Source organism: Phyllobates terribilis, unplaced genomic scaffold, assembly GCF_046119375.1.
Source record: "Phyllobates terribilis strain yellow unplaced genomic scaffold, ASM4611937v1 Scaffold_1__5_contigs__length_1240528914, whole genome shotgun sequence".
NCBI classification, from domain to species: domain Eukaryota; kingdom Metazoa; phylum Chordata; class Amphibia; order Anura; family Dendrobatidae; genus Phyllobates; species Phyllobates terribilis.
Window position 1 is genome coordinate 975,453,894 of NW_027362761.1, and position 27,883 is coordinate 975,481,776.

The 27,883-nt window shown below is 48.4% G+C and overlaps 1 protein-coding gene across 5 annotated transcripts in view; it reads right to left on the reverse strand.

The window, feature by feature from the left end:
• Window positions 1-27,883, reverse strand: part of LOC141156663 (cytochrome P450 3A24-like) — a 90,989-nt gene that overhangs the window by 29,864 nt on the left and 33,242 nt on the right. The gene's annotated exons all lie outside the window — the stretch shown is intronic.

A 27,883-nucleotide genomic window follows, 5' to 3' on the forward strand; every position in this document is an offset into this window, starting at 1 on the left:
AACAGCTTATAAGAGCACGTGCAGAAGCCAAAGCTACTAAGGTACAAGCCGCTTTTGCGCAAAATAAAACTAAAATGGAAGTGGAAGCAGCATGCTAGAAGGCAGAAATGGAAGCGAGCGCAGCAGCTGAAGCAGCACACAAGAAGGCAGAAATGGAAGCGAGCGCAGCAGCTGAAGCAGCACGCAAGAAGCACACAGGAAGACAGAAATGGAAGCCAGCGCAGCACGCAAAAAAGCAGAAATAAAGGCCCTAGAAGAGAAATGTGAACATGCCACAGCCATGACAGCCATGACAAGGTTAAAGGTCCTGGAACAAGCTATCAGTGGGAGCCAAAGAGACAGCATCAGTTTAAGTGATTTTGATACGGAAGACCCTTTTAAGTGTACAAGAGACTAAGTACTAAAGCAAAATAGTGCACCCCCGACTCCAGCAATCTTTCCTGACAGCACAGACATCCCTCTAAGGCAACAGGATGCAGATTGTTCGCCAGCATCCTGCATTCAAGGTCAGTAAAACAGGCTGCTAACCCTACATCCTGAACCTTCTTCATGCACAAGAATGTACCAGGCCCCTGTAACTCACCAAACCCTATACACTGAAGCCCAAGTGCAAGCCAATATGCAGACAAGTCATCACATTCTGGTCAGCCACACAATTCCTGCTACATGCGTGGCAGAATCTTTGCACATTACACCAGTTACTGAACTGAATGCTTATGCTACACCATACTTCCCGGCGTTCCTAGGTCAAAACTTCACATGTCTGACAAGTCATGACATGTCTGAGTTTGCAAGGTACATGGTTCGTTGAAAACTTACTAAGTTTGGTCTCACAAACTTCGATCAACCTGAAAACTACAGAGGTTGGAAATGTACCTTTAGAACCATAATTAGGGGGCTTGGCATCACTGCTGCTGAAGAGCTAGATCTGCTGATCAGATGACTTGGTCCACAATCCACAGAACGGGTCAAGAGACTTAGATCTATTCACATCAATAATCCAGTGGCTGGTCTCATGGCTGCATGGGAGAGACTAGAATGAAGCTATGGTAGTCCTGAAGATATAGAAAATTCTCTGTTCAAGCATCTACGGGATTTTCCAAAAATATCTAGTAAGAACAGTTCAAAATTCCAAGAGCTCAGTGACCTCCTGATAGAGCTCCAGATGGCCAAAGCAGGCACGCACCTACCTGGCCTCAGCTACCTGGACACTGCTTATGGGGTAAACCTAATAGTTTCCAAGCTACCGTATAATATTCAAGAAAAGTGGACCATAATTGGATCAAGATACAAAACAGCTAACCAAGTCTCCTTTCCTCCATTTTCCTACTTCTGTGAGTTTATCAAGGACCTTGCAGAGTGTAAGACTGACCCAAGCTTTTCCTACGGAGCACCCAGCGGCCCTGGTTCATCCCCTCCTAAGTATGAAAGTCCAAGTTCAAGTAACAGAAACCGCAGCAGTTAAGTTTCAGGGAAAAAGACTGATGTTCTTCCCACACCTTCAACAGCTCCAATTGAAAATCCTAATTGAATGTGTCCCATGCATAAGAAGCCACATCCCTTAAAGAAGTGCATTGGCTTCAGAAAGAAACCGCTTCAGGAACACAAGGAGATTCTAAAGAACTTTGGGGTATGTTACAGATGTTGTGCTTCTAATGAACACTTTGCTAAGAGCTGTAAAATCCCTATTAAGTGTGTGGAGGGCGACAGTGAGGACCACATACAAGCACTCCATCCATCCCAATCTAACTCTGTACCGCTTACACCTTCTCCCACCACAACGCAAGACCGGTGAGGATGTAGATAAAGCAGTGAGTCATATCACAATATCTTCTTCATGCACAAAAGTCTGCGGGGAAGGCCTCTGGGACAAATCGTGTGCGAAGATATGCCTGGTAGTGTTGATTGAGCGTGTATTGTTAACCCTTTCGGTGAGCATGCTTGGGTACTCGCCGAGTATTTGCGGTGCGCTCGGCATCTATGTTAGTGTCACCGCGGCAGCATATGTCATGGCTGTTAAACAGCTGTGACACATGCAGGGATTGCCTAATAAACAGGCAATCCCTGCATGTGTCACAGCTGTTTAACAGCCATGAGACATGCAGCCGCAGTAACACTAACATACAGTGGCATGTAAAAGTTTGGGCACCCCTGGTCAAAATCACTGTTATTGTGAACAGTTAAGCAAGTTGAAGATGAAATGATCTCTAAAAGGCATATTGTTAAAGATCATAGAATCATAGAATGGTAGAGTTGGAAGGGACCTCCTGGGTCATCTGGTCCAACCCCCTGCTCAAAGCAGGATTCACTAGATCATCTCAGACAGATGTCTGTCCAGCCTCTGTTTGAAGACGTCCATTGAAGGGGAACTCACCACCTCTCGTGGCAGCCTGTTCCACTCATTAATCACCCTAACTGTCAAAAAGTTTTTTCTAATATCTAATCTGTGTCTCCTCCCATTTAGTTTCATCCCATTGCTTCTAGTCTTTCCTTGTGCAAATGAGAATAAAGATGATCCTTCTACAATGTGACAGCCCTTGACATATTTGTAGACAGCTATTAAGTCTCCTCTCAGTCTTCTTTTTTGCAAGCTAAACATTCCCAAATCCTGCAACCGTTCCTCATAGGACATGGTTTGCAGACCAGTCACCATTCTGGTCGCTCTTCTCTGAACTTGCTCCAGTTTGTCTATGTCTTTTTTAAAATGTGGTGCCCAAAACTGTACACAGTATTCCAGATGAGGTCTGACCAAAGAGGAGTAAAGACCGATAATGACTTCACGTGATCTAGACTGTATGCTTCTGTTAATACATCCCAGAATTGTATTTGCCTTTTTTGCTGCTGCATCACACTGTTGACTCATGTTCAGTCTATGATCTATTAGTATACCTAAGTCTTTTTCACATGTACTGTTGCTTAGCTCTATTCCTCCCATTCTGTATATGCTTTTTTCATTTTTATTGCCCAGATGTAGTACTTTGCATTTTTCCCTGTTAAAAACCATTCTGTTGGTTGCTGCCCACTGCTTCAGTTTATTTAGGTCTTTTTGAATCCTCTCTCTCTCTTCTCTAGTATTAGCTATCCCTCCTAGCTTTGTGTCATCAGCAAATTTAATCAGTTTACCCTCAATTCCTTCATCTAAATCATTGATAAAGATGTTGAACAATACAGGTCCCAGGACGGAGCCCTGTGACATATTTCAGTTGTATTTTAGGCAAATAAATATATATATTGTCTTTTTTTTTTCTTTTTAAAAAATTACAATAAGGGAAATGGGCCTATACAAAAGTTTGGGCACGCTTGGAGATTTGTGTGCTTTGATAATTTTGACCAAGGTTTCTGACCTTAATTAGCCTGTTAGGGTTATGTCTTGTTCACTACCTGTAATGCACACGCCCGGGCTGAGTGGCGTGTGCGTGTATATGTAGTGATTCCACTGGACCGTGCCGGAGAGTGAATGCTTGGAGGGGCGTAACTAAGTATCCACCCGATCTGACCAGGGTCGCTCGACGGCATACGACGCCAGTGCACCAAGGAGGAACCGAGCAGAGGGACCAGGTGCTACTCCAGGACAGACCCCGGACACGGCTGTTGACCCACACAGGGGAATACAGGAACAGGCAGGTTAGGCTGGCACACAGACTGCTGGGTATAGGCAGACACGGCTGGTATGCAGACTGGCGGATGCTGGTAAGCACGACTGGTATGCAGGCAGGGAGGTACTGGCAGGTACGACAGGTTGGAGCACCGAGTGGATAGGACCCAGTACAGACTGGGACTCAGGAACAGAACCACAGATGTGGTGGACAAACACAGCAGAGTGAGGCCGCCCAGAGCGGCGAGCAAGAGCAGAACAAGACGAGACCGCCTGGAGCGGTGGGCGAGAGAAGAGCAGGACAAGGCCGCCTGGAGCGGTGAGCGAGAGAGGAGCAGGACGAGACTGCCGGAGCAGCGAGCAAAGGGTCAGAGCAGAGCGAGACTGCCGGAGCAGCGAGCAAAGGGTCAGAGCAGAGCGAGACTGCCGGAGCAGCGAGCAAAGGGTCAGAGCAGAGCGAGACTGCCGGAGCAGCGAGCAAAGGGTCAGAGCAGAGCGAGACTGCCGGAGCAGTGAGCAAAGGGTCAGAGTAGAGCGAGACTGCCGGAGCTGTGAGCAAGGCAGAGCAGGCAAGAACCGCCGGAGCGGTGAGCAAGGCAGAGCAGAGGGGACAGGGCTCTGTTCACACGGAACAGACAGGAAGGGAAAGGCAGAACCAGGTACACACAGGATACTAGCAATGAAGTAGCGAGTGGACTCTAAACTCACAAACGGGAGTACAGGGACAACGAGTAGGAGTAGGTACGGGATAGATTCTGCAGGAAAAGGGAAGGTACGGACATAGAGAAAAACAGGAAACAGGCTAGGAGAGTATTCAGACAAGAACAGCAGCAAGATACAGGAGCGGGTCTAGGTATGCGGCCCCTAGAAGGCGGAACGAAAAGGCTAGGAGCGTGTACACACTGGCCTGGAAATACAGCCTCCAGGATAGGCAGAAGACAACAGGCTAGAAGATAGTTCAGACAGGACACAGTTCAGACACGGGAACTGATACCGCAAGACAGGAAGCATAGACAGGACCTGGCACATCAGTGACCAGAAGCCAACTGACAGAACACAATGCTCAGGCAAGGATTCCAGGAAAGTGCTGGGTTAAATACCAGGTGACAGACAGCAATAGGCTGAGGACGCACAAGGGGTGTGCCTGCAGCAGCTACAAGAAGCAGGAAGTGATCGGGCGCCGCCCTTAAGCAGCAGAAACAGAGGCAAGCAGACAGCATGGAGGGAAGCCAGGCTAGCAGACTGGACTGGAGATCAAGTGCGCGCTCTTGCACAGTGGGAGATGGACCACTATGCAAGGACGCCGCCAGGTATGTTACACTACCATCGTTAGGAAATGCCAGGTGATGAAAATTTCCCAGCTTTATAAAAACCAAGCCTCCTCTAACTTTATGCCAAAAAATCAGCAGCCATGGGTTATTCTAAGCAGCTGCCTAGCACTCTGAAAATGAAAATGGTGGAGGCCCATAAAGCAGGAGAAGGCTAAAAGAAGATAGCAAAGTGTTTTCAAGTTGCCCTTTCCTCAGTTTGAAATGTAATTAAGAAATGGCAGTTAACAGGAACAGTGAAGGTCAAGATAAGGACTGGAAGACCAAGCAAAATTTCAGTGAGAGCTGTTCGTACGATTGCTAGAGAGGCAAATCAGAACCCCTGCTTAACCTCAAAAGACCTACAGAAAGATTTAGCAGACTCTAGCTTTGTGGTTCATTGTTCTACTGTTCAGAGACACCTGCACAAATATGACCTTCATGGAAGAGTCATCAGAAGAAAACCTCTCCTGCAGCCTCACCATAAAATTCAGCATCAGAAGTATGCAAAAGAACATCTAAACTACCCTGATACATTTTGGAAACAAGTTCTATCGACCGAAAAGGTTAAAATAGAAGTCTTTGGCCACAATGATCAAAGGTATGTGTGGAGAAAAAAGGCCACCAAATTTCAGGAAAATAACATCTCGCCAACTATTAAGCATGGGGGTGGATCAGTCATGCTTTGGGGTTGTGTTGCAGCCGATGGTGCAGGGGACATTTCACGGGTAGAGGGAACAATGGATTCAATGAAATTTCAACAAATTCTTAATGCAAACATAACACCATCTGTAAAAAAGCTGAAGTTGAAAGGAGGATGGCTTCTACAAATGGTTAATGATCCTAAACAAACATCAAAATCCACAATAGGCTACCTCAAAAGTTGCAAGCTGAAGGTTTTACAATGGCCCTCACAGTCCCCTCTTCTGAACATCAATGAAAATCTGTGGCTAGACCTCAAAATAGCAGTGCATGCAAGATGACCAAGGAATCTCACAGAACTGGAAGGATTTTCCAAGGAAGAATGGATGAAAATCCCTCAAACAAGAATTGAAAGACTCTTGTCTTGCTACAAAAAGCTTTTACAAGCTGTGATACTTTCAAAACCGGGTGCTACTAGGTACTAACCATGCAGGATGCCCAAACTTTTGCATTGGTCCATTTTCCTTTTTCGTCATTTTTAAAATGTAAAAGATTAAAAAATATATATTTTTTGCCTAAAATACAAAGGAAATCTGTTATCTTTAACTTCAGGCCTTTTAGAGATCATTTCATCTTCAACTTGCTTAACTGTTCACAATAACAATAACTTTGACCAGGGGTGCCCAAACTTTTACATGCCACTGTAGATGCTGAGCATGATACAAATACTTGGCGAGCCCCTGAGCGTGCTCGCCAGAAGAGTTAACAATACACGCTTGATCAACACTAATTCCTGGTGAACGTGCATCACAAGGGTCAATCACAGAAAACTGCAAAGGTGTATGTCATCCTGGACATCAGAGTAACCGATCATTTGCAAGGTCAGAACTCTTTGATCTGTTTAACTTAAAGGGAAATGCTCATTCTTACACCCTGGGCACCTGTAGTGGCATTACGGAGGTCTCTGGGAGAAGGGCCAATGGACTCATAGTGTCTTCTTTCGGGAACAATGTGGAGATACTCCTACCCACTCTCGTTGAGTGCAACCAGATACCATCCAACAGAGAGGAGATCAAAACTCCAGAGGCTGCTCTTCCTCACTCTCATCTAAAAACTATAGCCAACAAGATACCAGTGCAAATATCCTGATTCTGCTTGGCAGAGACATTCTCCGGCTACACAAGGTACGTCAACAAATCAACGGACCACATAATTCTCCATTTTCTCAACATTTTGATCTAGGCTGGCTTATCATAGGTAATGTCTGCATAGAAAAGATGAAGAGACCTACAAGGATGATTCCTGGGTAGCACCTTTACCCTTTCATTCTCCAAGAACAAGGTTTCCTAAAAATCTGCAGCAAGCAACGGTGAGGTTTTCATGTTTAAAACGTAACATAAGAGAAAACAGAGATGGAGAAATATTTTGTCGACTTTATGCAGAATATCTTTGACAGAGGTCATGCAGAGCCTGCACCACCATTGAAGGAAGGAGAAGAATGCTGGTACCTTCCATCCTTTGGTGTCTATCACCCTCGCAAACCTAACCAAATCGGAGTGGTGTTTGACTCCAGTGCTCAGTATGAAGGCATCTCTCTCAATAGCTTGCTCCTAACTGGGCCTAACTTAAACAACATCCTTATAGGAGTACTGATATGCTTCAGACAAGAACCTGTTGCAGTAATCGCCAACAGTCAGCAAATGTTCCATTTTTTTTATTTTGAGAGAAGACAGTAGAAACTACCTCAGGTTTCTATGGCACAAGGACAATGACGTTCAAAAGGAGGTCGTAGACTACCGGATGAAGGTACTGTATATGTCTTCAGTAACAGACCCTCACCTGCCGTGGAAAACTATGGACTTGTGAGAGTGTGAAATGTGATAACAGCAGGAGAGCACTAGGACCCTGTGACTTTTGCCTGGCTAAGCTCAGAGGAGGGGCAGTGCAAGAAACTGTGTGTTTTAAGAGTGTTTTAGGTGTGAGAGGCTAGACAGGAAGTCTGTGAGAACTGAGCTGCAAGAAGATGCTGTCTTTACATGCTTCCCTGTGGAGTTTGTTTACCCCTTTCTCTGTTTAAGAACAAGTGCTGAACTGGGGAAAGCTGTGTGGCTCTGTGGAGTTTTGTGGAAGTCCATGCTGAGTGGATTAGAGACTTTGTGCTGAAGGAGTCACGTGTCGAGTGATAAAGGAAGGGACTGAGGAATCCATTTCTGTGACAGAGCACATGGTTGGTGTACTGGATAAGAGTGAGAGACTTCGGGAGGAAAGAAGGTATCTGGTGCCATTTCTACTGAGAGGATATTGACAAGTCTTTGTGAAGAGATCTTCCCAGACCTTAATCTGAGGCTACAGGACTAAAGTCCCCGGCGTGTGGGCTCGGCATCGGCTGACAAGACAAGGAATTTTTGCTGTTTTTGTGAACTTTGTTTTTGTTTTGGCGCCAAAGTTTTCCGGGACTAGCTGCAGCCACCGTGATTCACAGGCCTGTGATAGACTGCATCTGAGGTTAACGGTACCATAACTTTAAGATACCCGGGTATCCTGATAATAAGGGTATAAGAGCAATTTATATAGTTTCATGCATTATTATTGTTAATAGTGGTAGGATTGTATTCAGTGTGCCATCTCAGGGGGTCCCCATATACCGCCCTCACTAGACTGACTTTGTGTTTAGGTAAAATTGTTCCAGATCCCTAGAATAATTCACATAAGCTGGAAACCTTGAGATTGGCACATTGATTTCAGCTTTTGCTGATTGCGTGTATTTAGTAGAGACAGTGTCCCAGGCAGAACCTGAGACTGATTCATTCAATACTGAATTTTAGTCTAATCCCTGGTTTAGTAAAGAAAGTGTTGTTTATTTCTGCCTCTGTCTCAGTTTGTGACTCACTGGATCTCTCTCGGACCCCCGGTCATTAGAGTCAAACAGCCCAGGAAGGTGAGAGAGAGTATAGATCTGATGCTCATCTATTTGTGGAGAAGAACTTCTATGTAGATGATGGGCTTAAGTTTCTGCCCACAAGTGAAGAAGCAATTGATCTGCTCTCTAGAACTCAGGAAATGCTGTCGCCAGCAAACCTTAGACTTCACATGATCATCTTCAACAGCCAGGAGGTAATGAAAGCATTTCCATCTGAGGACCATGCAACGAGCCTAAAGGATATCGATTCTGACGTTCCTTCTATGCAATGCAGCCTTGCTCTGCTTCGGGACATTAAACAGGACAAGTTATTATTCCAGGTGTCAGTCTATAATAAACCCTTCACTAAATGAGGAGTCTTACCTGTTGTGAACAGCATCTGTGATCCTCTTGGGTTTATAGCACCCATCCCTATTCAAGGCAAGATACTGTTGAGACAGTTGACCTCTGAGAACACGGACTGCAACACTTCACTACCGTCCCAGAAACAACAAAGGTGGGAGACAAGGAAGACATCTCTGAAGATCTTAGAACATCCTATCTTGTTGCCACATTGTTCCGCCTTAAAGGGGTATTCCCTTCTCCAAGATCTTATCCCAATATGTAGTAGGTGTAATAATAATAATATTAGCAAATATCTCCAATTAGAAATGTAGAATAGTATTTTTGATTCGCTTTGCCACTTACCTCATGTGCAGGCATTGCAGGACCTTAGGTATCCAGGGTTACAACCACTAGCAGCGAGCTAACTAACTTTCGCTATATCAGTGGACGTAACCATGGATACCTAAGGTCCTGCAATGCCTGCACATGAGGAAAGAGACATAGCGAATCAAAAATGGTATACTACATTTCTAATTGTAGGTATTTGCTAATATTATTATTATTACACCCAGGGCCGACGTCAGCATCCGGCGCACCCGGGCAAGTGCCGGGGCCCTAAGCAGACGGGGGGCCCACTCACGGTCGGGCACCCCGCCAGGCTATGGGCGGAGGAGAGCGGTGCCAGCACCCGCCCTTCTCCCCCATTTGCTCAGGGCCCCGGCAGCCGGACACTTACCTCTCCCTGTGCCTCCAGAGATCCGCTGTCTTCCTGCTGTGCGCTCCCTGTGACGTCTCAGGTGAGAGGGTGCGGTGATGTCTTTCCACCGCGTCCTCCCCTGAGCCATCACAGGCAGCGCAGAGCGGGAAGACGCTAGCAACGAAGTCCAGACTTGAGCAGCGGCAGCAGGTGAGGAGGAGTGAGGTGAGTATTTGATTTTTTTTTTTTTTAATGTATGGAGGCATGGGGCATTATATGGTGGGGGTGACATCCGGCATGGGACATTATATGGGGGGGAAAGGGACATCCTGCATGGGGCATTATATGGGGGGGAAGGGACATCCTGCATGGGGCATTATATGGGGGGGAGAAGTGACATCCTGCATGGGGCATTATATGAGGGGTGACATCCTGCATGGGACATTATATGGGGGGGAGGGACATCCTGCATGGGGGCATTATATGGGGGGGAGGGACATCCTGCATGGGGCATTATATGGGGGGAAGGGACATCCTGCATGGGGCATTATATGGGGGGAAGGGACATCCTGCATGGGGCATTATATGGATGGGGGGACATCCTGCATGGGGCATTACATGGGGGGAGAAGTGACATCCTGCATGGGGCATTATATGGGGGAGAAGGGACATCCTGCATAGGGCATTATATGGGGGGGAAGGGACATCCTGCATAGGGCATTATATGGGGGGGAGAAGTGACATCCTGCATAGGGCATTATATGAGGGGTGACATCCTGCATGGGGCATTATATGGGGGGTGACATCCTGCATGGGGCATTATATGGGGGGGAAAGGGACATCCTGCATGGGGCATTATATGGGGGGAGTGACATCCTGCATGGGGCATTATATGGGGGTGACATCCTGCATGGGGCATTATATGGGGGGTGACATCCTGCATGGGGCATTATAAGGGGGGGGGGAACAGCCTGCATGGGGCATTATAAGGGGGTTATAGCCTGCATAGGGCATTATGTGAGGGGAACGGAACAGCCTGCATGGAGCATTATATGGGGGTCAGTATCCTGTATGGAGCGTTATAAGGGGACCAGTATCCTGTACGGAGCATTTTATAGGGGCCAATATTCTGTATGGAGCGTTATATGGGGGCCAGTATTCTGTATGGAGCGTTATATGGAGGTCAGTATTCTGTATGGAGCGTTATATGGGGGCCAGTATTCTGTATGGAGCATTTTATGGGGGCCAGTATACTGTGTGAAGCGATTCACCAGTTTCTGAGCCATTGTGGAATTTACAATAGATATTGCTCATGTAATGTAAGAAGTGAAATCTTTGCATTGTACTATATATATTTCTCTGCGGTATCTGTGCATCATGAATCGTGGTATGTGTTAAAGGGGCCCACTGAGACTCTCTCGCCCGGGGCCCAGAAAAACCTGGAGCCGGCCCTGATTACACCTACTACATATTGGGATAGGATCTTGGAGATGGGAATACCCCTTTAAGGTACCTTTCAGCCTCCACCAGAAGAGAAGTTCACATTTTCTCTGACTCATCTACAGAGGTTATACCTGCAGTAGCCTATCTGAAGACCTCAGAAGCCATCAACAGGGTACATTGTGGATTTGTCCTGGACAAAGCCAAACTAGCCTCAAGGCCTGCTCACTCTGTACCAAGACTTGGTCTTTGTGCTGCTGTACTGCTGGTGGAGGTTGCCGAAGTTGCCCCTGAACAGTGCCATCACAACTCCATTGACCTGCATCCAGCTTACCGAGGACTTGATTCATGGCTGCATCTAGCTTTTGTGACAACACCTGGCTGTCTTCCCCAACTTTCTACATGAGGACCCTTGTTCTGTTGATGCTAGCAGAACATTTGAACTTGAACAACCAGACACTGACGGAGAGATCAGACCAGCAGGCTCTAAACGCTGCATATCTATGACACCAAAGTTGAAGCTGAGGTCTCACCACTCTGGACACTTCTCAAGCTGGTCATCAGTCGTGCAGGCTGGTATTCACCTCACTTATATCTCCAAGTGCTTCATGAGAGAAGGCATCACATGAAGGACATTTGTACTGGACACAGCTTACGGCAGGGAGTATACCGCCATATACCTCCAGCTGTGTTAGGACATGGAACTTTCACCATTTTGATTGTTGGGTTGGTGGAAGTGTTTGCATGTTGCGGCTTCCCCAATCCGAAGATGGGTTTCCAATTGGACTTGGATTATCCTACTGTTGTGGACTTCAGGCCACCAACCGGAAAACTGGACTTACAACTGTTATAGCAATTGTTGTATGCTTGTGTGTTTCTTTTTTATCTTTTAGATTACAGATTGACGATGGACATCATCAGAAGACATCAAGTCAAAATGGATCATTGTGAAATCTAAAGATTTCAGATGGGGATTGTCATGTCCCATGATTTGGGAATCGTTCAGACAGTATTACACCATTATTGAGTTGTTTTATATTGCTGTTTCCTTGCTATTCAATAAGGTTTGCTGTCTTTAGAAGTTTATCCTTTCTCTCTCCCTGTCTCTCTCTGATGTAGCTATGAGGTCAGTAACCCCTCCCTTCTTCCCCATTCTTTTTCCTCATTCACCATCTTCATCCATGTTAGAGTATGTGCCCACGATAAGAAGTCGCTGCTGCCGCGACGCTGCTGAACATCCGCGTGGCTTCCACCCTCATTATGCAAAAGAACATCAGCAATTTTTTTTTTCACATGCGGACTCTCCTCATTGATGTTAGACTATGGGGAAAGTCCACATGCAGACCCGCAAGAGAAATTGACATGCTGCGGTCCTGAAAGACGCGCCGCATGTCAGTTTCCACGGGTGATCCACAGGTGCACGAAATTCCATACACTATGCTGTAACATCTGGAAGCTGCGGGTTTGACGCTGCATAAACACGCAGCTTCAAACCTGTAGCGGCTCCTGATTCTGGGCAGATACCCTTAGAAACTAGTGCTTTCAGCCTGTTTCTAAAAAAGTCCTTTTTACCTGATGTATGTTTGCAGATCATCAAGAATTCGGCTGGAAAAATAAATCCTCTTTTGAATCTTCATGCAGTCGAGTAAACTGTTATGCACACGCCCGGGCTGAGCGGCGTGTGCGTGTGATTGGTAGTGATTCCACTGGACCGTGCCGGAGAGTGAATGCCTGGAGGGGCGTGACTAGGTATTCACCCGATCCGACCAGGGTCGCACGACGGCATACGACGCCAGTGCACCAAGGAGGAACCGAGCAGAGGGACCAGGTGCTACTCCAGGACAGACCCCGGACACGGCTGTTGACCCACACAGGGGAATACAGGAACAGGCTGGTAGGCTGGCACACAGACTGGTGGGTATAGGCAGGCACGACTGGTATGCAGGCAGGCGGGTATGCAGGCAGGGGGGTAAAGGCAAGCACAGCTAGAGTGCAGACAGGGAGGCACTAGCAGGTAGGAACACAGGCGGGATAGGACCCAGTACACACCGGGACACAGGAACAATACAGGCAAAGGGGTACAGGCAAGCACGGCTAGAGTGCAGACAAGGCTGAGCAGGGAGGACAGGGCTCTGTTCACACGGAACAGACAGGAAGGGAAAGACAGAGCCAGACACCCACAGGGTACTTGCAGTGAAGTAGCGAGTGGACCACAAACTCACAAACGGGAGTACAGAGACAACTGGCAGGAGTTAGGTACGAGTTCAGACTCTGCAGAAAAAGGAAGGGAACGGACATAGAGGCAAAAACAGGTAAAGGATAGGAGAGAGTTCAGACTGGAACTGAGTGTACGGAGGAGACCGACACTGCAGCGGGATACAGGAGCGGGTCTGGGAATACTGCCCCCAGAGAGGCGGGACGAACAGGCAAGGAGCGTGTTCAGACAGGACAGACAAGATACAGGAGCGGGTCTAGGTAATCGGCCCCTAGAAGGCAGGAGGAACAGGCTAGGAGCGTGTTCAGACAGGACAGACAAGAGAACACAGAAAGGACTCAGTTCAGACACGGGAGCTGATACCGCAAAGCAGGAGACATACAGGACTCAGTTCAGACACGGGAGCTGAAACCGCAAAGCAGGAGACATACAGGACTCAGTTCAGACACGGGAGCTGATACCGCAAAGCAGGAGACATACAGGACACAGTTCAGACACGGGAGCTGATACCGCAAAGCAGGAGACATACAGGACTCAGTTCAGACACGGGAACTGATACAAAAAGCAGGAGACAAGAGACGGGACCTGGCACCTTCAGAGTGCAAGCACACACTGAAGGAAACACTATGCTCAGGCAGGGATAGAAGGGAGCTGCTGAGCTATATACCAGGTGACAGACAGCAATAGGCTGAGGACACACAAGGGGTGTGACCCACAGCAGGTACAAAAGGCAGGAAGTGATCGGGCGCCGCCCTTAAGCAGCAGAAACAGACACAAACAGACAGCATGGAGGGAAGCCAGAGAGACATTCTGGACAGGAGATCAAGTGCGCCCTCTTGCACAGTGGGAGATGGACCACCATGCAAGGACGCCGCCAGGTATGTTACAGTACCTCCCCCCTTACGCCCCCTCTTCTTCAGGCCTGCCAGAATCTTCCGCAGGGAATTCGAGGGCCAGTCGTTCACTGGGTTGGAGGGGGACAGAGACTTAAGGGTAATCTCTGCTTCGAGGTACATCTTGTCAAGCTTACAGGAAGAAATAGACGGGTTATCAGGTACATAATGAGGAAAAGTCACTGTCTCTTTGTTATCTGGTGATATCCCGGAGGATTCAGGAAACAACTGGAGGTCCTCCGCCGGGTCAGAAGAGTGCAGAGGCTCAGAGAAAACAACTGCTTCAGAGTACACTAGGTCGGACTCACTGGAGGAAGCAGGCGAGGTATCGGGTACCGAGTATAGGAAAGTCTCTGTCCATTCACCACCAGGTGGCACCCCGAAGGGTTCTGGAGACAGCTGGCGGACCTCCGCCTGGTCAGAGGGGTGTAGAGACTCACGGGTAACCTCTGCTTCAGAGTACACTAGGTCGGACTCACTGGAGGAAGCAGGCGAGGTATCGGGTACCGAGTATAGGAAAGTCTCTGTCCATTCACCACCAGGTGGCACCCCGAAGGGTTCTGGAGACAGCTGGCGGTCCTCCGCCTGGTCAGAGGGGTGTAGAGACTCACGGGTAACCTCTGCTTCAGAGTACACTAGGTCGGACTCACTGGACGAAGCAAGCGAGGTATCAGATCCAGGATATAGGAAAGTCTCTGTCCATTCACCACCAGGTGGCACCCCGAAGGATTCTGAACACAACTGGAGGTCCTCCGCCTGGTCGGAGGGGTGTAGAGACTCAGGAGTAACCTCTGCTTCGGAGTACACTAAGTTGGACTCACTGGACGAAGCGAGCGAGGTATCAGGTACAGAGTATAGGAGAGTCTCTGTCCTTTCGCTACCAGGTAGCACCCCGAAGGGTTCAGGAGACAACTGGAGATCCTCCGCCTGGTCGGAGGGGTGTAGAGACTCGGAGGTAACTACCACTTTGGGGTACCCATTGTCAGGCTCACAGGACGAAGCGGACAAAGTATTGAGTACCGGGTGTAGAGAAGTCTCTCTCCATTTGTCATCGAGTGGTATCCCGGAGGGTTCAGGAGGCAACAGGGGATCCTCCGCCAGGTAGTAGAGGTGCACAGACTCTGAGGTAACCACAGCTTTGGAGCATCCTTGGACATGCACACCGGTTAAAGAGAAAGAAGCATCTGATGCCGGGTGCAGGAAGTTCTCCTGTGTGGAGTCTGGATGGGCAGAAGTCTCTTCGGCCAGGAGAACTGGTGCACTACCCACGCACATTACCCATTGGGGTTTCTCCGGGATACAGGGAGATGAAGCTTCAGTAGGGACTTCAAGGTTGGGGTCAGGAGGTCTCAGGGAGGACAGACCCTGGCGTGACGGCTTGCCTCTAAGTCTAGCACGTCTGGACTGCCTCTTGAGGTTGAGAGAAGTATTCCGGAAAGCGTAGTCACCCTGTGAGGATTCTGGGTGGGCAGTAGTCTCATTGGGCTGGAGGACTATTGCGCTACCCACACACATTACCCGTCGGGGCTGCTCCGGGATATTGGGAAGTGAAGCTTCAGCAGGGGCTTCAGAGTTAGGGTCCTCGAAGACCATACGAAAGGCCACCAGGAAGGCCTGCAGGTCAAGGATGACAGGATCCCATGCTTCCCATAGGGGGGTGACCCATTTCAAGGCATCACCCGCTAGGTAGTCAATCATAAAGGCCACTTTAGCCCAATCGGAAGGAAAATAGAGAGGGTAGGCCTTAAAGTGTAGCATGCATTGCTCCACAAATGCACGACACTGTCTTGGATACCCATAGTAACGTGGCGGATCCGCAGGAACGAGGGCTGATAGATCCATCTGGACGGGTGCGTAATTCGCCTGGAACTCAGCTAAAGGGGGAAAAAAATTTATTTATTTTATTTTAATGCATGTATTCGCTGGAAAAACTTCTCAAAGAGCGAAGGCCGTGGGGCTCAACGGGAACCATGGCCTGAGCATGCTGTTATGCACACGCCCGGGCTGAGCGGCGTGTGCGTGTGATTGGTAGTGATTCCACTGGACCGTGCCGGAGAGTGAATGCCTGGAGGGGCGTGACTAGGTATTCACCCGATCCGACCAGGGTCGCACGACGGCATACGACGCCAGTGCACCAAGGAGGAACCGAGCAGAGGGACCAGGTGCTACTCCAGGACAGACCCCGGACACGGCTGTTGACCCACACAGGGGAATACAGGAACAGGCTGGTAGGCTGGCACACAGACTGGTGGGTATAGGCAGGCACGACTGGTATGCAGGCAGGCGGGTATGCAGGCAGGGGGGTAAAGGCAAGCACAGCTAGAGTGCAGACAGGGAGGCACTAGCAGGTAGGAACACAGGCGGGATAGGACCCAGTACACACCGGGACACAGGAACAATACAGGCAAAGGGGTACAGGCAAGCACGGCTAGAGTGCAGACAAGGCTGAGCAGGGAGGACAGGGCTCTGTTCACACGGAACAGACAGGAAGGGAAAGACAGAGCCAGACACCCACAGGGTACTTGCAGTGAAGTAGCGAGTGGACCACAAACTCACAAACGGGAGTACAGAGACAACTGGCAGGAGTTAGGTACGAGTTCAGACTCTGCAGAAAAAGGAAGGGAACGGACATAGAGGCAAAAACAGGTAAAGGATAGGAGAGAGTTCAGACTGGAACTGAGTGTACGGAGGAGACCGACACTGCAGCGGGATACAGGAGCGGGTCTGGGAATACTGCCCCCAGAGAGGCGGGACGAACAGGCAAGGAGCGTGTTCAGACAGGACAGACAAGATACAGGAGCGGGTCTAGGTAATCGGCCCCTAGAAGGCAGGAGGAACAGGCTAGGAGCGTGTTCAGACAGGACAGACAAGAGAACACAGAAAGGACTCAGTTCAGACACGGGAGCTGATACCGCAAAGCAGGAGACATACAGGACTCAGTTCAGACACGGGAGCTGAAACCGCAAAGCAGGAGACATACAGGACTCAGTTCAGACACGGGAGCTGATACCGCAAAGCAGGAGACATACAGGACACAGTTCAGACACGGGAGCTGATACCGCAAAGCAGGAGACATACAGGACTCAGTTCAGACACGGGAACTGATACAAAAAGCAGGAGACAAGAGACGGGACCTGGCACCTTCAGAGTGCAAGCACACACTGAAGGAAACACTATGCTCAGGCAGGGATAGAAGGGAGCTGCTGAGCTATATACCAGGTGACAGACAGCAATAGGCTGAGGACGCACAAGGGGTGTGACCCACAGCAGGTACAAAAGGCAGGAAGTGATCGGGCGCCGCCCTTAAGCAGCAGAAACAGACACAAACAGACAGCATGGAGGGAAGCCAGAGAGACATTCTGGACAGGAGATCAAGTGCGCCCTCTTGCACAGTGGGAGATGGACCACCATGCAAGGACGCCGCCAGGTATGTTACATAAACTATCTTAGGACATCACTTTGTGTGAGTACGGTTAAAAAGAGACAGCCTAGAAATGGTGTCTCACAGCGCTCTATGCTTGCAGCTAAGCCATGGAGTAAGAAGAGTAGAGGACTACATGGGGCTACATGGCTCACTGGATGGCCAAACAGAACCAATCTATTCAGTCTGGAGTATAGTCAGAAACTCAGTTAAGTTTAGCGGAGAATCAATATTCGCCCACACGGATCCCCAGTAGGTACCAGTGAGCACTCACCCAGTTCCTGCTGGTCTATAATTCTTGATCTCGACCTTGACACACTGAGAATTCCAAATGTGACATGCAGAAGTAGTGATGTTGCTTCAAAAGCATCCAGCAACTATAAGAGTTAACACAGTCACAAGAGACAGGAAGTGTTGTGCTTCAGAAGCATCCAGCAACTAGAGGGGTTAACACAGTCACAGGAGACAGGGAGTGTTTAGCAGAACCCTAGGGGAATTGTGGAGAACTTGTTTATTAGTCTGGCTGGAGTCTAAGAGAAAATTGGTGTGTGATCTGTATCTCACAGAAGGCAAGTGAACAGAATTCAGGTCAGGAGGAAAGCTAAACATGGGTCAGATAAACTCCCTGAGCTAACTGTGCAGAGTATTATCGAGCAGAAAGATAAGGACTGGAAGGAATCGTGTCACCGGGATCATCTCCCTCATCAAACCCTCCCCCCTTCCATCTCTATGCAGGATAAAGAATGCTGTGCACTATTGTATCCTTGTGAAGGAAAAACCTGTGGTTGTGTATGCATAGAAGTGTGCTTCAAAGAGATCTAATCTCTGCTGAATTACGCTACTGAAGAGACTGACGTTACTGTGCCTGCTTTAATAGACTGTACTGTGGTGAAGCCTGTTGCTTCAAAGAGTTAAATGGTACTGGCCGTACTTGATTAAACGTCACTGTTCAACTGTTTATGAAGACTCGTCAGATGTTTCTAGTCAGCAATTGAATCTATCGTGTGCCTGAGAGAAGCTGCAGCCTATGGTCGCCCTGGGTAACGGTTCCCCCAGGATTCCAACGAATTCATGAAACCCGTCTCGCCCTATCTAAACCTAGCGGCAAGCGTGTAACACAAACTAGAAAATAACTGGCTGCTGCGGTGACCTGACTTCACTCGTGACTGGCTGAGTGGACTTTCTGGCCATTTTCAGTGTGTTGAGGATACAACTAGAGGGCGTCTGGGTGAGCTCCGGAGTGGTACCTGCTGGGCATCGATGAAGGTGAGTAATGATTATATTTTTTTAACCAGACTGAGTCTTAAGAAATTTTCATTACCTGGAAAACCTCTTTTATAAAGAAGAAAACACAAATTTACTTCACCTTGATAAGTCCCTTAAAAAGTATAGAATCTTAAAGCTACCTAAGTTTGCTTTGGTTGTATTGTTCTAGGTTTCTATCCATTATTTTCTAATTAAGGCACTGTTCTTTTTCATATCATATGTTAACATATTGGGTTAGAGGTTTTACTTCAACCTTAAAAATTATGAAACTATATCAAAAAGAGCACTGCCTCCAGTGTCCGAATTTTTAAGGTTGAAGTTTAACCTATAACCCAATATGTTAACATTAGTGTTGAGCGAGCACTAAAATGCTCGGGAGCTCGAAGCTCGGGCCGTGCTCGTCGTGATACTCGGGTGCTCGACCCGAGCAACGAGCCCAATGTTAGTCTATGGGAGACCCGAGCATTTTTGCGGCGGCACCCCCGGCAGTCTGTAGAAAGCCTAAAAAGTGCCCAAAACGATAGTGACAGTGCTCAAAAGACATGGGGACAGCATGGGCATCGCCCCAGTAAGCATTTCTGACCCCCAGGTCACTGCTGTCAACAACGTGGTCAGAGGTATTAAGCCACTTTTACGGGCTCACAATAAAACGTTCAAAAACTAAACTGAAACGGTTTTCCTGTGAAATATGTTAAGGAACTTCCTTTCCAGGGTAAAGACTTGTGTATAAGGTAAAATAAATAACCAAAAACAAAAATACTCCTCCACACCTTGGGCTATGTTCACAAGTAGAATTTTTTATGCGTTTTTGCACTTTTGTGTTGCTTTCAACCGTCACAAATGCATTCACCGGGAAATGTCATTTTAATATTTTACAATCTTATCTGGCCATGTGCTGTGCGACACATGCATACAGTGCTGAAAAGACATGAGAACAGCATGGGGAAGACCCCTGGAAGCATCTCTGACACCCAGGTCACTGCCTATAAGTGTGTCCATCAGAAGTGATCCTTTCCACATCAGAAGATGCAGACTTGCAACTATCCCAGTGCAAGTCCTTGTCCCAGGGCAGTGTTCAATTGTACCTCCCCCATTCCTTGCAATGCAAGCGCAAGTATGCAGCCTGCCACCCACCCACCCCCAGGCTGCAATACCATACTGCTAGCTTGCTTGCACTTGAAATGGGGCCTTTTAGTTTGGAGGAGGCCGAAGCTGGCCACTACCTCATGGTTGCTTCGGCAGCGAGGTATCCATACTCAGTCCCCAGCCGCCTGGCGGCCGGGTGTCCACGCTCGGTCCCCAGCCGCCAGGGGGCGGCCGGGTGTCCATACTTGGTCCCCAGCCGCCCCGCAGCCGGGTGTCCATACACGCTCTCCAGCCGCCTGGGGGGCGGCCGGGTGTCCATAAATGGTCCCCAGCCGCCACCATTTCTCCTTGGAACATCCCTCACACACTTTTCTTAGCCCGGCCTGCTTTAGGGCAGCATTTGATGAGCCCACCAGAGAACCAGACTCCTCCGGTGGGCCCTGGCTTCTCCATCAGGGGAGTTGAGAGTGCCAAGGTGAGGAGCATGATGATGATGATAGAAGTTAGCATCTGCTTTGTTTTCTTGGAATGCAAGCGTAAGTGTGCAACCAAACACCCACCCACCCCCAGGCTGCAATACCATACTGCTAGCTTGCACTTGAAATGGGGCCTTTTAGTTTGGAGGAGGCCGAAGCTGGCCACTACCTTATGGCTGCTTCAGCAGCGAGGTATCTATACTCAGTCCCCAGCCGCCCGGCGGCCGGGTGTCCATACTCGATCCCCAGCCGCCTAGGGGCGGCCGGGTGTACATAAACGGTCCCCAGCCGCCCCCATTTCTCCTTGGAACATCCCCCCACACAATTTTCTTAGCCCGGCCTGCTTTAGGACAGCATTGGACGAGCCCACCAGAGAACCACACTCCTCAGGTGGGCCCTGGCTTCTCCATCAGGGGATTTGAGAGTGCCAAGATGAGGAGCATGATGATCATGATAGAAGTTAGCATCTGCTTTGTTTTCTTGGAATGCAAGTGCATGTATGTAGTAGCGGCCAGGCCTGAGGTGGTCAGCGTTTTGGCGCATATCCTACCTCCTCCGAGGATTGCTGGATGTTTTCCTGCTACTATCCCAGTTCTATGACTCCCGTTAAAACAAAGCTTCAGGTGATGAATGATGGATGAGGTGGTGGCAAAGGAGAAGGAGCAGGAGGAACAGGGACCATTCACATCAATATCAGGCCAGTCAACCACACATGTCTTGTAGGATATGTTTCGGTACCAAAAGGACCAATACGGCTACACAGTTAAAGGGCATGCAGTGAGTGCAATGCCTACCAAAAATTTTGAGGCACTCCAATTCCCCTTGGAAGTGACATGGAGGTCAGAGGGCCTTAACTAAACTGTTTTTTCCATTTATAGAAACTGGGTCTCCTGTGCACTGTTGGCCTAAGCAGTGAATGGAAGGCTTTCCAAAAATTATGAGGAACTGAAATGCCCCTTGAAACAGACGTGGATTACAGCATACTAAAAACCTTCTACACATTATTGGGGAGTGGGTCTCCCTTAGTGTTCGCCTATGCATTGAAAAGCAAAAGCTGACTAAAATTAGGAAGAAATGCAATGTCCGTTGGAAGAATGGTGGAGATCGCAGTGGAATAAAAAGACAATATCAATGCCCCTTGGAAAAGTGGTGGAGGTCGCAGTAGCTTAACAAGATTGTTTCAATGCCCCTTGGAAGAGATGTGGAGGTTGCAGTAGCTTAACAAGATGGTTTAAATGCCCCTTAGAAGAGCCATGCAGTACAGCATCTTAAAAACATTATTCCCATTAATGGGGAGTGGGTCTCCCATAGTCTTTGCCTATGCCTTCCAAGCAAAAGCTGCCAAAAATTAGGATGGAGGAACTTGCAATGCTGGCAACAAGGACCAAGGTCACCCTGGTGGTATAGTGGTGGTGGAGGCTGAGGATAAGGAGAAGAGCAAAATACAGCCGAAATGAGGAAGCGTATACCCATGTGTGGGTGTGAAGCGGTGCATGTGAATACACCTCCCGAAATAACACAGTGGATTTGACTTTATGTTACTCTGCTGTCATTTGGTGGTGATGAGAAGTCTGGCCCAATCCAGCCCTTGTTCATTTTGATAAGGGTCAGCTTGTCAGCATTGTCAGTTGACAGGCGAGTGCGCTTATCTGTTATAATTCCCCCAGCGGCACTAAAAACAAGCTCCGATAACACGCTAGCGGCAGGGCAGGCCAGGACCTCCAAGGCGTACAGAGAGAGTTCATTCCAAGTGTCCAGCTTGGATACCCAATAATTAAAAGGCACAGAGGAATCACGGAGGACGCTGGTACGGTCGGCAAGGTACTCCCTCACCATCTTTTGAAACTTTCCACTCCTTGTGAGAGTACCCCACGCCTCAGGGCCTGTAAGCTGGGCGGGTCTCAGAAAACTGACCCAGAACGTGTTCCCCTGCCTCTGCTGGATTGGAGTTGCGTCTCTCTCGCCTGTATGTCTTGGTTGGGCAACTAACTGTGACCTCCGCCGCTAGCGTGTTCAGATGGGAATTTTTTTAACTGTTCTGCAGCAAGGGCCTTCTGGTACTGTTCCATTTTTGTAGACCTCTCCACCTCAGGAATAAGAGAGTGAAAGTTCTCCTTGTAGTGAGGGTCTAAAAGTGTCACCAGCCAGTAATGACTGTCACCCAACATTTTTACTACGCGAGGGTCATGGTTAAGGCAGCGTAACATAAAGTCAGCCATGCGTGCCAGACTGGTAACGGGCAAGACTTCCATGTCCTCACCAAGATGACGACTGACCATGCTCTCCTCCTCCTCCTCCCACCTGTCCTCAGGCCACCCACGCTGAACCGACGGTATGACAGTTGTACAGGTACTACCGTCTACAGCGCAAGATACCAGCTCCTGTTCTTCCTCCTCCTCCTCCTCTCCCTCATTGTCCCCCAATGCACATTGTGATGAGATGAGGCTGGGCTGTGTGTAATCGCCCGCTACGGCTTCTTGATCCATCTCATCATACTCTGGCTGCAATGCCTCCTCTTTAATTCTCTGCAGAGAACGTTGCAAAAGACAGACAAGTGGGATGCTGATGCGAATGATGGCGTCATCGCCACTCACCATCTTGGTGGACTCCTCCAAGTTTGTCAGGATGGTACATATGTCAGACATCCAGGTCCACTCCTGAGGTCTTATGTGTGGAGTCTGACCTGAATATCGACGGACTTGTTGCAGTTGGTACTCCACAACTGCTCTCTTCTGCTCACAATTCCTTTGCAACATGTGGAGGGTAGAGTTCCAACGTGTTGGGACATCACACACCAGTCGGTGTGCTGGAAGCTGCAAACGCTGCTGCAACACAGCAAGGGCGGCGGAAGCTGTAGCCGACTTGCGAAAATGAGCACACAGGTGGCGTACTTTGACGAGCAGATCTGGCAACTCAGGGTACGATTTTAGAAACCGCTGAACCACGAGGTTAAGCACATGAGCCAGGCATGGTACGTGTGTGATCTCGCCTCGCCTCAGAGCCGCCACCAGGTTACGGCCATTGTCACACACGACCATGCCTGGATGTAGGTTCAGCAGTCTCAGCCACAGATCTGCCTGCTCTTCACAGCTGTCCACAACTCACAAGCAGTGTGAGGTTTCTCACCTAAGCTTATGAGTTTCAGCACAGCCTGTTGCCGCTTGGCTGAGGCAGTACTGCAGTGCTTCCAGCTTGTAACTGATGTGGTGATATCTGAGATGGTGGCTGAACATGAGGAAGAGGAGGATGATGATGCGCAGGAGCTGTACACTGTGGGGGCAACTCTGACTGACATAGGGCCCGCAATCCTCGGTGTGGGGAGGATGTGTTCCGTCCCAAGGTCCGACTGGGTCCCGGCTTCCACTATGTTTACCCAGTGTGCCGTCAGGGAGATGTACCGTCCCTGGCCACAAGCGCTTGTCCACGTGTCCGTTGTCAGGTGTACTCTCCCAGTAACTGCGTTGCTGAGGGCACGGCAGATGTTTTGGGACACGTGCTTGTGTAGTGCGGGGATAGCACACCGGGCAAAATAGTGTCGGCTGGGGACCGAGTACTGAGGGATAGCCACCGCCATAAGGTGGCGGAAGGATTCCGTCTCCACCAGCCTAAAAGGCAGCATTTCCAACGCAAGCAGTCGTGAAATGTGCGCATTTAGGACTGTGGCCTGTGGGGCGTTGGCTGCGAATTTGCGCTTTCGTTCAAAGCTCTGGGATATGGACAATTGAACGCTGCGGTGGGACGTGGATGTGGACGTTGATGCTGTTTCTTGAGAAACTGCCATAACAAGTGAAGACTGAGAGGAGGGGGCATCTTTGCATGCAATATGGACAGGGGATTGCCTTGCACGCACAACAGGGGGTTCTATTACACGCACAACAGCGGAAGAAGCAATGGTGACACCTGCTGACACTGGTCGTGGACCCTGGGGTATGCACCACAAAGTCGGGTGCTTTGCTGCCATGTGCCTGATCATGCTGGTGGTGGTCACCCCTGCTGATGCTGGCATGGCAGGTGGTACAAATGGCCTTTTTGGGGTTATCAGCAGAGTCTTTAAAAAAGTAGGAAGACCTACCGGTTGTACTGGCAACGTCCCTCGTGTTGGTGTTACGGGGAAAGGTTGCCTGCCTTCTGTCTGCGGCCACCACACTGCTTCTTCCTGCCTGTTGGGGTACTCTGCCTCCCTCCCCCTGTGTGCTGCTGGCCTCGCTCTGCGTGTCCTCCTGCCACGTTGGGTCAGTTACTAGATCATCCATCACCTCCTCCTCTTCCACACCACGATCCTCCTCCTCAGTTCGTAGCAATTGTGTCTCGTCATCGTCCACCTCTTGTGACAAATTGCCAGCGTCGACTTCCTGTGGCCGTGGCTGTTCAAATATTTGGGCATCGCTACATGGGATCTCCTCTTCCACCACTTCCAGCGGAGCAGGCGAGGGGCACAAATATGGAAATGGACCAATGAACAGCTCTTCAGAGTGTCCAAGTGTGGGATCAGTTGCTGTCTGACGACACTCGGCATGTTGGGAGGAAGGAGCATCAGGGTGAGGAGGAGTACGGCTACTAAAACTTGACCGTGTGGAAGACAGACCGGAGGTGGTGGTGCCCAGGTAACTGGAAGAATTATCTGCTATCCAATTAATAACCTGTTCACACTGATCAGTTCGCAATACTGGTGTTGTAGTAGTAATTCGGTCAAGAAGTGGGAGCGAGAATATGTGGCTGTTGGTTGTGGCACATTTTCACCTTGGCCACGACCCCGTGCTCTACACACACCATCACCAGAACGTCCAGTTCCACGTCCCTTGCCACGCGCCTTGCCCATTGTAAATGAAGTAAAATAGCTTACACTCGCACTATCAATGGAAAAAGGGTAATAAAAAGGAGATTGGAACGGTGGAAGAGGAAAACCACAGTTCTATTTGTCTGGCCTACACCAGAATCTTTTAAACAGATATATTTGTGACTGAACAGACAGGGAGACACAATTTTTTTTTTTCACGTAAAACAGGCCAAAAGCTGGATAATACAGAGATTTGAACCGTGGAACTGCAAAACCACAGTTCTAATTTACTGGCATATACCAGACTTTTTTTAATAGATATATTTGGGGCTGAACAGTCAGCGACACACTCAAACTGTTTTTTTTATGTGAAAAAGGCCCAAAAGTGGATAATACAGAGATTTGAACCGTGGAACTGCAAAACCACAGTTATATTTTTCTGGCCTTCACCAGACTCTTTTAAACAGATATATTGGTGTCTGACCAGTCAGGGAGACACTATTACAGTTTTTTTTTACGGCAAAAAATGCCAAAAACAGGATAATACAGAGATTTGACCCGTGGAACTGCAAAACCACAGTTATATTTTTCTGGCCTGCACCATAATCTTTTAAACAGATATATTTTTGACTGAACAGACAGGGAGACACAATTTTTTTTTTTACGTAAAACAGGCCAAAAGCTGGATAATACAGAGATTTGAACGGTGGAACTGCAAAACCACAGATGTATTTTTCTGGCCTACACCAGACTCTTTTAAACAGATATATTGGTGTCTGACCAATCAGGGAGACACTATTTACAGTTTTTTTTACGGCAAAAAATGCCAAAAACAGGATAATACAGAGATTTGAACCGTGGAACTGCAAAACCACAGTTATATTTTTCTGGCCTACACCAGACTCTTTTAAACAGATATATTGGTGTCTGACCAGTCAGGGAGAAACTATTACAGTTTTTTTTACGGCAAAAAATGCCAAAAACAGGATAATACAGAGATTTGACCCGTGGAACTGCAAAACCACAGTTATATTTTTCTGGCCTACACCAGACTCTTTTAAACAGATATATTGGTGTCTGACCAGTCAGAGAGACACTATTACAGTTTTTTTTACGGCAAAAAATGCCAAAAACAGGATAATACAGAGATTTGACCCGTGGAACTGCAAAACCACAGTTATATTTTTCTGGCCTACACCAGACTCTTTTAAACAGATATATTGGTGTCTGACCAGTCAGGGTGACACTATTACAGTTTTTTTTTACGGCAAAAAATGCCAAAAAAGGATAATACGAGAGATTTGACCCATGGAACTGCAAAACCACAGTTCTATTTTTCTGGCCTACCCAAGACTTTTTTAAACAGGTATATTGGTGTCTGAACAGTCACAGACACACTAAAAAATTTTTTTTTGGGGGGGGGGGATACCAAAGGGTTAATAAGACGCGTATTTGGACAGTCTGACTAAGGAAAAAAAAACAGGATTTAGATGAAAAAAAAAAATTTTCCTGGCCCCTGAGACCGGGGTGATAAGTCTAGCAATTTGACCAACAGGAGCACACAGGACTGTAATGCAGCATTTTCTGGTATAACCACTGCGTCTCCTATACAGCCTGCCTGCCTGATATCTGGGATGGATATTAGTCCTGAGAAGGACTGTTTGTTTGATCTGGCAGGCTTTAGAGACCCTACACTAACTATTTCGGAGTATAAATCTCTCTCTAGCTCAGCAGCACTGACCCTACACTGGCTGATCTGAAGCGACTGTGTCCAAGATGGCGGCGCCCGGTTTTAATTACTCGAGGTGATGCTGTGCGGCCATCCAATCACTGTAATGCCCACAAACAACATGGCTGAGGCATTAAAGTGACTGGCTGGCAATCCCTGCATGTTCATTGGCTCTGTAAAGAGCGCCAAACGTGCAGGGCGGTGACCCGAGATCCCTCCTGAGTAACCCGGAAATGCTCGGTGCTCGCCGAACATCCCGAGTAGTGAGATGCTCGGGCGAGTACCGAGCAGTGTTGAGCATGCTCGCTCAACACTAGTTAACAAATGATATGAAAAAGAACGGCGCCTTAATTGGAAAATAGGTTTTAGCAGCATGAGGTCTGTCGTAGAGATGAGCGAATGTTTTGATGTTTGGGTTGACAGCACGGGAATCAGGGCCTGTTATCGGCTGTAATATTATTACCGCCGGTAACAGCGCTGTGGGGTCATGCTGTCAGCATAATCCCTGCTGCTGTGACAGTTACCCGCGGTAAAAAGCTTACTGCAGGTGACAGGCGCAGGCTGATGGGGCTACTACCGCCATCATCCGGCGCCTCCTGTCACTGTACACAAGCGCCAATGATGGGACAAGTAATCTCTCATCAGCACGCATGCGCGATGAAAGTGAAAGTAAAAAAAATTAAAAATAAATAAATATTTCAATAAAAATAATAAAACACATTATACTCACCTACCATTTACCTGCACTTGACCCCAATGTACTCATCCTCCCACAATATACTCAACTTACACCTAGTCCCCGAAGCCCATGGTCACTTGCAATTAAGGTAAAATAATAAACCAACCTCATCCTCACCTGTCCGCCACAGTCAATATACCGAGTGTCCCAAGACGATATCAGTGATAGCACGGCCACATCTGGAGATGTGACCATCCTATCAGGCAGCCGGCGATACACTGACAGGAGCGCGCTCGCTCCCGCAGTGTTTCACGAGAAGTTGTCGGCTGTGGTCATTCGAGTTCACACAGCTGATCATCAGCTGTTTGAACTCCAGTGATCTTAGTGCCGGCATCTTCTCGCGATACACTGCGGGA